The sequence below is a fragment of the Camelus ferus genome, chromosome 3 (genome assembly GCF_009834535.1).
Source record: "Camelus ferus isolate YT-003-E chromosome 3, BCGSAC_Cfer_1.0, whole genome shotgun sequence".
NCBI lineage: Eukaryota > Metazoa > Chordata > Mammalia > Artiodactyla > Camelidae > Camelus > Camelus ferus.
The window spans coordinates 17,351,429-17,365,718 of NC_045698.1; the positions used below are offsets into that span (position 1 = coordinate 17,351,429).

Below are 14,290 nucleotides of genomic sequence, written 5' to 3' on the forward strand. Positions count from 1 at the left end.
CCCAGATAATCCCACTAAAATTCAAATCAGATCATGTCACTTCTCTCCCTAAAACACTCTGATGGCTTCTCATTTCACTTTGATTAAAACCCAACATCTCACAAAGACCTACAATGCTGTTGTCAATTTCATGACTGCTGGTCCCCTCTCATGTTGAAATTAAATTCCCCAGGGTGCTCCTCAAAATTGACTTCTTTCCAGCCAAAGTGTACTTCTTGCTTCAGTCTGCAACACACTTCATATGTGTCTCCTTGTAACCAGGACCTTTCTACTTCCCTCCACCCGGAATGCTTTTCCTGTAGATATCCACGTGGGTAGGTCCCCTGCTTCCTTCAGTTCTTTCTTGAAATCTCCCCTAATATTTTGTATATCCCAATATACTACATATGTTTCATTTACTTATTAAGTACATCTTTACTCTCCTTCCTATAATACCATGAAAGAAGGTAATTTTGCTTTTTTTGCTAGTTTTCACAGTGACTAGAACAGAATCCTGCACAGAGTAGATGCTCATTAACCAGTTTGAAGGAATGAATCAATGAACTGTAAATTGACTCAAACATCTGAGTACCATTACCTCCTCTATATAGTTACGCCCAAATAATAATATTCTAAAATTATAGTAACTTTTGTTTTTTATTTATATTATTGCTAGGATATTTTTATTTAAAATTTTTCTATAGTTTTTTGTTTGTTTGTTTTTTGTTAGGTATGAATTTTATTTCAGGATATGATAAAATGTTTATTATAAAAGGTGGTTGGGGGACCAAAAGGACTGAATTCTACTTCTGTAATATGACAACGCATGCTAAGTACTCCGGCACATAGATTTATGCTTTCATTCATAAGGATTTCTAAGCAGTCTGTTTACCTTTTTGTTTGTTTTATTATTAGGATGATTTAAAGGTTAATGCAAAAATGTTTTAGAAATAAGATTAATGGTGAGCAGTACCTCCCTAGAGGGTATTAAATGACAGTGGAGTTCTCCAAGGCGCATGAAGCATTCAACATGACAGATGTAGCCTATATTAAAATCTGTCAGGTTAACGCTATACTTGGAGTATAGAAATTATCTGGTGCATAAAATGGTTTTACATCACAAAGCACGGATGATTTTACAGAAACTCAAATTGATTGGATTCTATGTAAAAGGAACACTTATCAAAATGATATTTGCCTTTTGAAATGTATCAGGACATTCTCCAGAAACTTACACTGTTCCTAAAGGTTAGGAGAGAATCTGCATAACTGAGGGTTTCTGCACTCTTCTATAAATGTTTTAAAACTTAATGTAGCAACAGCCATTCTCATTTCATCTCTATTTTTTTCAATTTAAAAATATTTGCCAGCAACTACATGCTATATTGGTGATCATTTTCAATACAATTATAACCTTACCTATAATTTTAGGAGCTTAAGCACTAATATTTTGGTGAAGGAGTAGGTGGAGATCGTATTGGTAAAAGTTATTAGTAAATAATTGGATCTTCACACATGCTTGGAATGATTTTTCTTCATTCTTCATTCGTTCTAATTCACATAGTTTAATGGTAAATTTCCTGAAGAGTCTACAGTTAAATGTATTTTTTAATTGTTAAAATCATTTATTGGTATTAGCAAGGTAAATTTTTACAAAATAATTCATTATAGTAACACTGTTAGTCTGCTTTAGAGGTTTTTACATTCTTCATTTTCATTAAACGAACATAGCATGCATCCTAGATGTTACAGTTGCTATTATTAGGAAGAATAACAACAATATTTAATTTTACTTACACGTTTTATTGTATTTGTCCACCTGACTGCTATTATGTCCCAGAATAATGGAGGATATTAAATGAATTTTAACACTAATTTAAGATCACTAAAATATGTTTAAAACAGATTTTATATAAGTATCTTATAAAACCATTTCAAACAGTAAGATTAAAAAATAGAAAATTAATTGTGATAATTTTGATTTATAAATTTCTTTAATAGGTTGGATTTTTGGTCTCACATCTAAACATCTTTGCCTAACTTAAGGTCAAAAGTATTTTCTCATGTTCTCTTTTTGAAGCTTTATAGATTAATTCTTAACAGGTAAATAGGTCTATGGTCCAGTTTGAATCAAGCTTTGTATTGGAGCAAGATCTGAACTGAAGTTCTATGTTTTGCTTATGAATATTCAGTTGCTCCAACACTATTTGTTGAAAAGCTCATCCTTTCTCCACTGAACTGCCTTTGCACCTTTGTCAAAAATCGATTGTCTATATATTTTTGTGCCTGTATATTTATGTACTCTCTAGTCTATTACATTCATCTATTTGCCCATCTTTATATCAACAGCACACTGTCCTGATGAATATAATTTATGTCTTGAAATCAGATAATGTTTGTCCTCCAACTTTGGTCTCCTTTTTAAAAATTTTTTGGTTATTTTAGAACTTTTTGCATTTTACATTTAAATTTTATAACCACCTTGCAATGTATTAAAAAAGGCCTGTAAGGATTTTGATTGAGATTGCATTGAATCTTTAAATAAACTTGAAGAAAACCGACAGCATAGTAACAATGTCTCTTTTGACCTATGAAACACTGTATGGCTTTCCATTACTAAGTTCTTTTCAATAATATTTCATAGATGTCAGTAATCAAAACTTGCTCATCTTTTGTTATAGTTGACATATTTTAATGGTATCATTTTATTTTTTGTAACCATTTTACTGAGGTATGATTGAAATACAAAAAGCTGCACATATTTAATGTATATAACTTGATGAGTTTGGATATTGTTAAGAGAAGAAATAGACACACCATAGCCGAGCGGGAATATACGATAACAGATCGCAAATCATATCTGATGATAGACCTGTATCTAGAATATATGAAGAATTCTCAAAATCCAACCATCAAAACAAAACAAAACAAAAAAAACACAACACCCAATTTAAAAATGGTGGGAAAATATTTGAGTTTACCTAAGAAGATAGAGGGAAAAAATAAATGCATGAGAAGATATTTAACATCATTCATTATTTGAGAGATGCAAACTAAAATGACTGATCATTAACAAGTGTCAGTGAGGTGTCCAGGTAACTGTACTTTATTTAACTTCTCTCACTGGTGAATAGCATGTTGCTATGTATATATAGGTGTAGTGGTAAACATTTCTTGAATTAGGCAATTAATATGTTTGTAAAAGAATCTTTCTGAACAGGTTGAACTGTTTATGGTGAAAAACAAAAGCTAAATTTTAGAATATGAAAATATAACATAAAGGGGCTGTACTTGTTTGAAATTGTAAACAGAGTTATAATCAGAAGGAATCAACGGGGTTGAGACCACAGTTAAACTATCCCCTGAAATGAAAATGCTCAAGGGTAATGAATTTCGATGATGTCATTTTCAGTTAATAAATTTAACTTTCAAGAAATTCTTGCAAAACCACATTTCCTATTTTTAACCTCAAAGATAATTTAATATGAACACATCAAGTTTAAGAATCACTAAACCACCTCTTAGCATTTCTGCAGTCCCATAATTCCAGTGCTTCTCAAACTTTAATGTATATTCACATCTCTTGGGGCTTTTATTAAACATCTGTGCTCTCAATCAGCAAGTCTTGGGTGGGGTGCAAGATTTTGTATTTCTAATATGCTCCCCTGTAAGGCCACTCAGTTGGACCACATGCTTTGAATAGCAAAGCTGGAGACCTTTCCAAACTTAAAATCATCTTCAGAATAGGTTTATGACTTTTTTCCTGTTTACTGCCTCACAGCCCTGGTATGTTGCCTATTACACTGATGGGGAAATAAAATATAAGATGACTATTGTAGCAAGATTAGAACATTTTTCTAAGTAATCAATCTTTTTCTGCATTTTTTTAAACTAGAAGAATCTGTTTTATTCAAGTCAGCACACACTACAGTGATTATATTCTTATGCTACAAACTGTTTTCCTTTTTCATACATTTTAAAACATTTGAACCTTATTCTATTTCTGCAATCACAGAGTCTTCATTATTATTTTGAAATACTTATCACTATCATTATTTTCTCTATAGCCTGTCAATTTTATTATAGGAAGCCAAGAAAAGCAGATCACAAAATACAGTATAACAGGCATTTCAACACCTCTCATTATTAATTAAATCTCCACAAATAACAGGTAAATCAATTAAGCTGCAATCCATCCTTGGTTAATGAAAGGAATAAGTCATTCTTCAAGTCAGTTGATTATGTTGATTAGAATCTTAATGTACCAGCTTTTTTTCCCTTTAATTTTACCATTTATAATCATAATAGAAAATACTAAAGATTATTGAGACCAAACCCAAGCCTCTATGGATGAACAATTTTAATCCTTTTAGAGTTTCATAGCACCAATACAATCTAATGAAATTTCAACATTGAGAAATAAAGGAACATTTTTCAGGTGTGTTTATACAATTAAAATGAGCCAGTGCACACTAAAGACCTCCTTTTCATACAGCTGATACCATTTTATGCATCTTGTATAAAGCACTATGTGAGATAATTGAATCAAAGCATTACACGAAGGACTCGAAGAATATGAGTCCATATGCTTGATCATATTTTCCAAGAGTTCATTACACATTACCTACTGTGCTCTAATGTCATAGAAAATATTCAATTCTACATTGAATATTTATCATTCTATTTTAAGTATGCATTTGCATATGTATCTCTGTTTAGACTGTAAGTTTAAAACAAGGCTTTATGCCTTGCATCCAAAGTTACTAACATAGGATTGCACAAAGTGTTCAGTAAATACATTTTGAACTGGATTGAATATTATCATTTTTCTAAAATATTTCAATGAGAAGGAAACCTGGTTCCTTTCCCTAAAAAAGTACAACAGATGGAGGACCATTTATACCACTTTATGCTTATATTCTATTTATACAACATCACAGCACTCACACAAGACATTCGTCAAACAAGCAATCAATATATCATGGTTGAATGAAATATGCAACGCGAAGGTTTCCTAGTCTCAGATAAGTTATCAAACATTGCTAGGATTTTTACCAATGCAGATAGAATTCCAAGAATCTCTGATCCTTGCTATTCCTCTCAGATTCAAATTCCCCTTCAAGCAAAACCATTTGAAATTAATTGTATTCTCCAGGAATGTGACCTGCACATAAACCAGTAATACACTTCTCCAGCCATGCTACATGCTAACATCCTAACGTGTTAATTTGCAAAACCAAATATAACCCATATAAATTCTGGGCAGCGGGTGGATAAAGCATATGGCAGGGGTAAGAAGCATTGGTGAGTGAGACACATAGCGCGGTGTGGTCATTTTCTCTGATTCCTGCTAATAGGCTAAAGAAAAGTGCCCAAGAGTTCTTGCTACTCTCTCAGCAGCCGTTTTGAACTTCAGCAGCAAGTGTGACAGTCCCAGAAGTAACTTGATCCACGATCAAGTCAGCAGTGCTAATACAGCTGTGACATTACACCTGCTGCTTCCTGGAAGTCTCGTTCTGCTGCAGTTGGATTTATTTCATTACGTGGAAATCGGTAGCAAGAATGTTCTCAAGGTAAATTAAAGATGTTAGGATAAAAGCCATCTGGTACCCAATTTTCTTTGATCCAGGACTTGAACTGTTCTGAAAAGCAGTGAGTGAAGAGACAGAGAGAGTTTGGGAGTTTTATTAGGAATTCCTATCCAAGATGGGTGTAATTCCTCATTTACTGCATTAGTAGTAGACCATTAAGAAAAAAAATCCACAGCTGGAAGAAAGAACCCGTTAAACGTCATTTCCGTTCAAAGTTGTTTCTATGAAGACCTGCGCATGCGCTAATAGTGCGTGAACAGTCACTGTACACTAGCTAGCTCTACTGTGCGGATGTGTGAAATATACACTAAAATGGGTATTGCAAAATGTGTTCTTGCTGTTATACCTGCAAATGCAAAACTATACATGACACTCATTTGTGAAAATTAGTCAAAGGTGCAAACATGGAGATATATTATTGGCCATTAAAATATACTTAAAAGTATAGTCATTACATGAGGATAAGCACTGTGATCATAAGACAGATCTCTGTGGCATTTATAAGACAGGCTTAAATAAAGGAAGCAGAAAATTTTATCAGCACTACTTTTTAACTCTGATTATGCTTCAGAATTTGCACAATACTGAAAAGCCCACTTGTAGATACCCTATATTATCTCTTCATGGAAACTCATTACGTAAAAAGGATTAACTCCAAAATTATGTGTCTATAGCTAAAAACATGCAACTGGAATAGCATCGTGTTAGCTAAATTTCATCTTCTGTGGGCAGAAAGTGACTAGGTTATAATTTGTCACCATTTTTCCTAATGTTTGGCTCAGTGCTAAGTAGTATTTTCATCACAGTCTTCAACTGAACTAAAAAGAGAATACAAGGTTTATTTCTTTATTTTCTAATATTTACTTATTAAAAATTTTAAAGGTATCAATGCCTAAGTATAGACTCTAATACATAGTATTGGTTTTGTAAATACTTGGGAGTAATAAGCTATATTATAATGAGCTCCCCAATGAACTAGTGGTACAAATCACTAGTTTGTATGTGTAGTTTGTTTGTATGTGTGTTTTCATATGTCTCCATGGAGTGTGTTTAGAATTTTCATTCCATAGCTGGGGCTACTGAGGTTCAGAATTACTCTCTGGGCAATGTTTATGGAGTAGCGTCTCTGTGCCCTACATTTTGCTATGTGAAAGCTGTCAGATTTTGGTGAGACCCAAGATGCTCACACCATTTAAGAGTGAACAGTGTGGCTGGGTGAAAGAGAACCTCATCCAAACATGGGGGGGTCCGGGACATCTTTTTGGAGAATACCATGTCCCAGCTGACACACAGGGGAGAGGAGACAGGGTGCCACCATGTGTGCACATGAGTTCATGTTGTGTGTGCATATATGCACAAGTGTGCAAATAAGTGAGTTATGGTAACACAATGGGATGGAATTGTGTTCCATGAACTGGAAAAATGGGTCAGAAGTACATAATGTGTCATAAACAGGGAAAAGAATGTGCAAGGCTCAGGGGGAAAAAGAAGCAAGTGTACTGATGGAATGAAATTATTTCACCTTGACTATATGACATGATTCTAAGACAATTAAGTTCAAATCGAAATTTAGGTCCAGAATTTTTACAATGTGAAGTCCAAATCTTCTAACTTTTCAGCTGCAATTTTCTCTACCTTAACCAGGGCTGGGTTATGACTTTTATGGGCTCTACACAGTTTGCCTTCATGAGCTTTCTTGTTAATAAAATACTAGAAAATATATTTTACAACTACATTCATATAAAGACACGTATATTAATACTACATATTAAAACATTGTTTTTGACCTAAAAATTCAACTTTTTCCTCTGATTTAAAAAGACAAACATTTTCATGGGATCCTCCCTAAAAAATAATGAGGGTCCTAAGCTCAGAGTGAACTCTGCCTAATGGAGAAACCAGCCCTGACCTTAGCAGCAAACATATCATCAAGCACTTTTACACTGAGCTTTAGAAATAAACTTTTCCTCCTATAACTTAAGCAACAGTGTCAAAAGTAATGTTTTGTGGCATGTTCGGTCTCAGTTAGTGTCATAAGAAGAAACTCAGGTCACCAGATTCCCCTTGCACTGTTCTGAAATGTCCTGCATAATTTAATAATGAATAGATGTTATTATGATTAAAACTTACACTTTAATGCTCTTATCTAGAAGACATCCTGGCTAGTTTCCAGTGCTGAGCACAAATAAGATAGACCCATGGGGAATGGGGGATTTCTGACACTGCAGGAAATGTGTGAACTATGGACCACAGAAGTATTGGGACACATATAGTAAGATCCTGGGTAAAGAATATTTATTTAAAATGTTATTAATAATGTATTTAGACATGTAAATTCCATACATTGCTTTTGACTTGAAGCATACCATTAACATGTTGAATTTTGTGTATAAATTTGATATTCATGTCCCCTTGAGAACAAAGATTCTGTAGCTAATTTTTCCTTTTTAAGGAATTATGTCTCTGGAAGGAGAACTGGAATTTGTTAAGATTGTGAATTAGTTAATAAAAATGGGATTTTAAAAGTTTCCTTTAAAAGTATGGTTACATTTGCTGGTTTCTGCCCATATTCTCACTAGCCCACACCCAGATCCTGGCTCTACCACTACCAACGGCTTCTTGGAATTCTAAATGAAATACAACGTGCAATCTTTAACATAGTAAGTTTCACGACCACTCACTTTAGAAAATCTTGGTTTTCTTATATGTGTGTATGACTATTTTTTGTAGTACAAAATCAATGGGGAAATTATTATGTAATTATTTTTAACCTTTAGAAAGCATTAAGGTTGATAAATCTGCTTCACTGAATCATTTGGTACCCAAATCCAGTGTGAAAAATCACTACAACAGAAACCTATACTTACTGAAGGTAGTCAGATTCGTAAGCTTTTGGACATTAAAAGAGGTTATGCATTGGCCCTTGAAACAATTATAGACCTGACATATGTTTAGTCACAATCACTGTGGGAACCCGAAGGACTCATCATTTCAGTGAGAATTTAGTGGGTTAAGATTGATGCAAGAAAAAAGTAGTACCTCAGAAATGGACCATTAAGACTCAATCCATAAAATACCATCCACTCAGTTAATTGCAAAATATTCTTTCAGGCAGAGCCCTGTTCAGCATTTCCTAGCTCCCTTGGATAACTGATACACCTCCTGTCTATACCGCTGTCTACACATCCCTGATACCTTCTGATTTTCTTCAAGGGGATACTTATTACATGGTGTTATATCCTGAGTTTTTAATCATTCTTCTAAAAAGGCATTCTGCATCTTGGTGAAACACATCCTTTTATTGCTTTATGGTGTGTGTGTATGTGTTGATGGACTGAGTTAATCAAAAGCAGTATTATATAGCATGCATTTCCATTTGAAAGCATCTTAAGTTTTTTTCTGCCTTTTACCATCACAGAGGGAGATGGAATTCCAGATACATGGAGATGAGGATGTAGGAGTGGGATATAGAAAAGAAGTTAAGAGTTTATTTAGAATGTATTTTCTCACTTTCTTTCTCCCATAGATCAGCTCTGGAATAAGAATAAAGGAGTGACATGTCTCAAGTAATAATTATCTAAAATGAGAGCCTCCTGCATTCATTCAACATTTCTCCTGATTTCTTTTGTAAATAGGTGTATTCAATCTTTTAAGGTTAACCCTTTAATCATTCTCATAACTTATCCTGAATTATTGCAATTTCATTCAATAATGAAACCCTAAAACCTAGCCAATTTCAATTTTTTTAAATAGGAGTAAGAAAACCACAGAGGAATAAATAAAACATCTGTGGTATATCCAGAGGAGCAGAAGACACAGCGTGATAAGCAAGTACAGGACTTTGTACAGCTAGAGCTATCAGCGTCTGCCCTCCTTAGCATTAGTTGTAAAGACCGTTCTGTTCAACTTGGACTCCAATGCAAACCAAGCAGTCAAGGTGTCAAGGTGTACATGTGTGTATACCTACATCTACATCGATATCTATGTTGATATCAATGTAGATATAGATATCGATATTAAAAGATTATTAAAGAGCTATTTCTAGAAGCTCCATGCTCATTAATTTAAAAATCTAAGTGAAACAGACAAATTCCATGAAACACTTAAACAGCCAATCTCAGTCAAGAAGAAAAAGATAACATCAATAGTTCCATAAATATTTAAAAGATTGGATCTATAGTTAACCGCCACTAAAGAATGCTCCAAGAGCCAGACGGTTTCACTGGCAAATTTGCGCAAACATTTAAGACATTTACCAGTCCTACACAAAGTATTTCAGGAAGTGCAAGACTAGAAGAATAATTTCCAATACATTTTAGGAAGACATTACCCTGACTGGAAAATGATCAAAACCAATACAAGAGGGAGAAAACAAAACTGAAGAGGATTGTAACACACAACACAATGACTATAGTTAGCACTGCTGTATGATGTATACGAAAGCTATTAAGAGAGTAGTATTCCAAGGAGAATATTTTTTCTGTTCTTTTTATTGTATCTATATGAGATGATGGATTAGTGTTACCTATTGTGGTAATCATTTTGTACTATATGTAAATCAAACCATCATGCTGCACACTTTAAACTTATACAGTGATGTATGTCAATTATTTCTCAATAAGACTGGCCAACAGGTACCTAAAAAGATGCTCAACATCAGTAAACATCAGGGAAATGCAAATCAAAACCACAACTGAAATCTCACCTCACACCTGTCAAGATGGCTGTATACAAAAAAGATAAATGTAATTATAAACGTCCTTTATTAAAAAGGATATTTATCTCCATTGCACTTTCCTTTATTGAATATTAAATATTTTAATGATTAAAAGCATTTAAGAGTGTGTGCTTTTATAAACTATCCAGGAAACAAAAGCTACTGCATACTATGTATACATCTAAGTACGCAGTATCCAGAAAAAGATTATCATTTTGAAATTTTTTTCAGATCAGTGAATCCTTTATTTCACTCTGACACATTGGTGTTCCAAAGAAAAAGATGCCCTAAATTATATGCCAAATCTGGTTTCCTGTTGTTCTTTAAAACTCCAGCTAGTTATCAGTTGTCAAAAAAAAAAAAAAAAAAACCCCACAGACTAAACCTAATACCTAAGAGTGTGCCAAATATCTTTTAGAAAAAAAAAAATCTCTGTAATCTCATCAGGACTTCATATCCTCAGCTTGGCCCAGATACTCACAGTTTCAGAAAGCAGGGAGTCAGTGCAATAGTGCATAAAATATGAGGGCTCTGAAAGCCCGTGCCTGCTTAGGGGAGTGTGTAATTTAATAAAGTGTTCATTGATGTCAGCACACTGGCTCATCACACTTGTGCTGATGTTGCCGCCTGCAGCACAGAGACTCCTACTGCTAATTAGATGACTGAAGTAAGATTACATCTCCCTTGGAGATAGACACAAAGGTGGGAGAGTTATTCTCAAAGGGATTTTTGATTTGCAAGCATCTGATGGACTAGAACAAAAATAGGGAAGGGCACACTTTAGAGACAGCCAACTAAGGAAATGAACTCAACAGAGTTGCATTATTTATAAGAACAAAAGTTATGAAAGATACCACCAGGCTTCTGTTGTTCCTACTTTACTCACACACAAATTTCTAATGTAAATTATAAATAAGGAATAATATTTTTAGGACTTACATGCTAAGCTTTTCAACAATCCCTTTTAAATCCCAGAGAAATGCAAGAGCTATGAGTTGAAATTCTACATGTTGTAGTTTACACTTTATTGTCAAGGGATGGCCATTAGTTTTACCTTTCATAATTATATTCCAAAAAGTCAAGTAAATGATTTTTCAAAGGAAGCTGGGAAGGACTTTTCATCTAAGAGCATACAAGTGAAAGTTTTGCTCATATTGAAGCAAAGGCAAATATTCTGTGATGATTTTCGTAAAAGCATTTTAATACTTTAAATATTTTATCTCATAGCCTGACCTAAATATTGAATATTATCTGTTGATAAAAAGTTACTCAGTACTGTTGCAAAGATAATTTTATATTTTTAAAGCAAATCCTCTATTTTTGTTCATTTGTTTTTTTACTTGATAACATCAAATGGACATTTTTATCTTCCTGATAATGTTTTGAATTGCCAGTTTGCTACTGAAAATACTTTGACAAGAAATGTTACTATTAGGAGAAAGGACACTAAGCTGTATGTGAGGTGATAGTTTGTATTTTTGTAATACTAATATAGACACATTCTTATAAAATAGAATAGATTACAAACAATTATCCCATTTTAAACCAGTGGTAATGAGAAAAGACATGGAGCAGTAATGGATTCTGTTAGCAAACTGAGCCATCTCTCTTGACTTTTCTTACTTTGGCAATACCATATATGTTGCTCTTTAATTGCTTAGTGCCCTTATGTTTGGAATATTTTAGCAAAAGATTTCTAAATATGACATAATAGTGCAAATTGTGTTATTCCAATCTCTCAGTGAAAAGAAATCATTAAAATTTTTATCATCCTTTCATTTAACTAACCAATTGAATGAACACCTCTTTAATACTTAGCATAAATCAGATACTGTGATAATCAGGATTTAAAGGTACAATATCCTTTTAAATAAGCTTAAAATTCATCAGAGAAAATAGAGATATTAACATTATAAACTGAATGAGAGCATTTTTAAAGTTACTAAAATGTGTGCATTAAAAATTCCCATTACACGTTTCTCATTGCTACACCCTGACTGATTTAACATTATTTTTTGGGCTAGAGGCTTTCGGTATTAGGCTCTGAGGATCTGGACAGAGTAAGATTGTGATTACTTAGCATGAAATTTTACATTGTATTTGCTTCAGCAAAAGCATAGGCATTTGTAGAATAAGTGCCTTGAAAGTCAGTAATTGTTAAGTGTGTAAAGCTTTACTAAGAACCTCAGTATGGAGGGAACCAAGGATAAAGTGTAGGTGAATTATCATACCACAGGAAAAGGAGAAATCACTATGGATTCCAAAGAAGGGCTCTCAAAAAAAGAAAACAGACTGCCCAGTGGTCAAACTGCATCAGTCCCCTGGTTCCTGGCACTTTCTTCTTCTTGTATACCTCTAGCCAACATCCTTGAGGCTTGGCTGAGGGTGGGGAGGAAAAGTTGGAAGCACAGACTGGGTGGTAGGTTAAAAATGACTGATGAGTGCATTTAGCCTCACAGAGCCCCACATAATTAAGCATGTTGTGAGGAAGCAACTCCAGAACCTGCTGGAGGAAGTCATTAGGAAAATGTGACACAGGTTTTGACCAGGTTGGCCCAGGAGCCGGACCTAGGCAATCAGTGACTCCTTACTCTCTACCCTGTCCTTGGACTGTACCTTATGTCCACTGTTCCTGCACTAAGAGCTACTTCAAGGACACATCCTTGAAAGAGCAATGTTTTTTAAGACCATCTGGACGGCATATATCACTGAACACTCTTAAGGCATACAAAACTTATAATTCTACAAACTCTTAAGACTCTGGAGGTCAGGAGCGGAGATCTACTCATCTTGTGGGCTGCCCAAGACAAGCCTCGTATGTCAGATCCCTTCCTTATGAAAACCATTACCTACCACTTTGGAGTGATCTGCTTTTCTTTGGTCCCTGCTTGCCCTCCGTGTATGGAGGCCAGTTTGAAATCACACCTGGTAAATTCCCAAGGTTGTGAACCAACAGACCCAGAACAAAAACTGGATGGCAGAGATGAAAGGATGAGAAAACAGGACCACAGACTTCAGCAGCAGATTACCACAGGACATTGCTAGAGGCCAGCACAACTCTGGGACCATCTACCAAAATGATTACCCCTCAAATGACTACAGTGTAGGTTTTTAGGGACCGACCAGCTAATTTGCAACAGGAAAAACAGGAATCCAAAAGACCACGTGCCACAACCAGGAGGCTATGTGAGCTTCCTTGCAATGATCTGATTTCTGCTCTTCCCTATGAGATCTCTCCCTGCAAACACATTCCCCAGCCTGGCTTGAGCCATCCTCACCACCTACCAGCAGTCTCCTAATTCTGCCATCAGCTAGCTTTGCATCTGTGGTCAGGCACCCATCAGAATTACTGATCATGTTGCTCACTGCCTCTGTCAGATATCTATTCATCTCTTCCCCTACGAATCCCAGGATTCAGCTATAACATCAGGTTATGATTATAGTACAAGACAGGGGTGTAGAAAGAGGAACAGGGAGTGGAATGCAGTAAAATTTACCAGTATATTTTAAGGGGGCCAGGGACCCAGAAATATTCTACATTAATGTACATACACTAGACATTTTTAGCTAGTTGATCTTTGCTTGCAGGGTCTAATTTTATCTTGAGACAGTTCTGGAGAATTGACTTTTATATGACCAGTTATGAGCCAACCATTGAGCAAGGTACTTTCACAAATGCTAAGTTAATTCTTAAAGTACTGTGAATCAGATTTCTAATTACATAAATCAGAAAAAAAGGCAAAGAATCCTCAAGATGCATGAGTTGGGCTATAGAAAAATAGTACCATATTAAATAGCTTCTTAGACATAAATTGAATTATTTAATCTTAATTTCAATAAACAGTCATTTTATAGTCCATTTAAAAATTGTATTGACTAGGGTCATCTGTACTTTTGCTTCCATTATGCTAATTGTGTTTGATTAAATTTAGAGATAGATATTTAAATATTAATGTGTTTTTTTCATATTATAAATATGAATGTTTGGACTCTATTTCAAAAA

At 34.5% G+C, this 14,290-nt stretch overlaps 1 protein-coding gene across 1 annotated transcript in view; it reads right to left on the reverse strand.

Moving 5' to 3' along the window:
- LOC102506546 (cadherin-10) overlaps nt 1–14,290 on the reverse strand; it is a 160,928-nt gene that overhangs the window by 105,847 nt on the left and 40,791 nt on the right. The gene's annotated exons all lie outside the window — the stretch shown is intronic.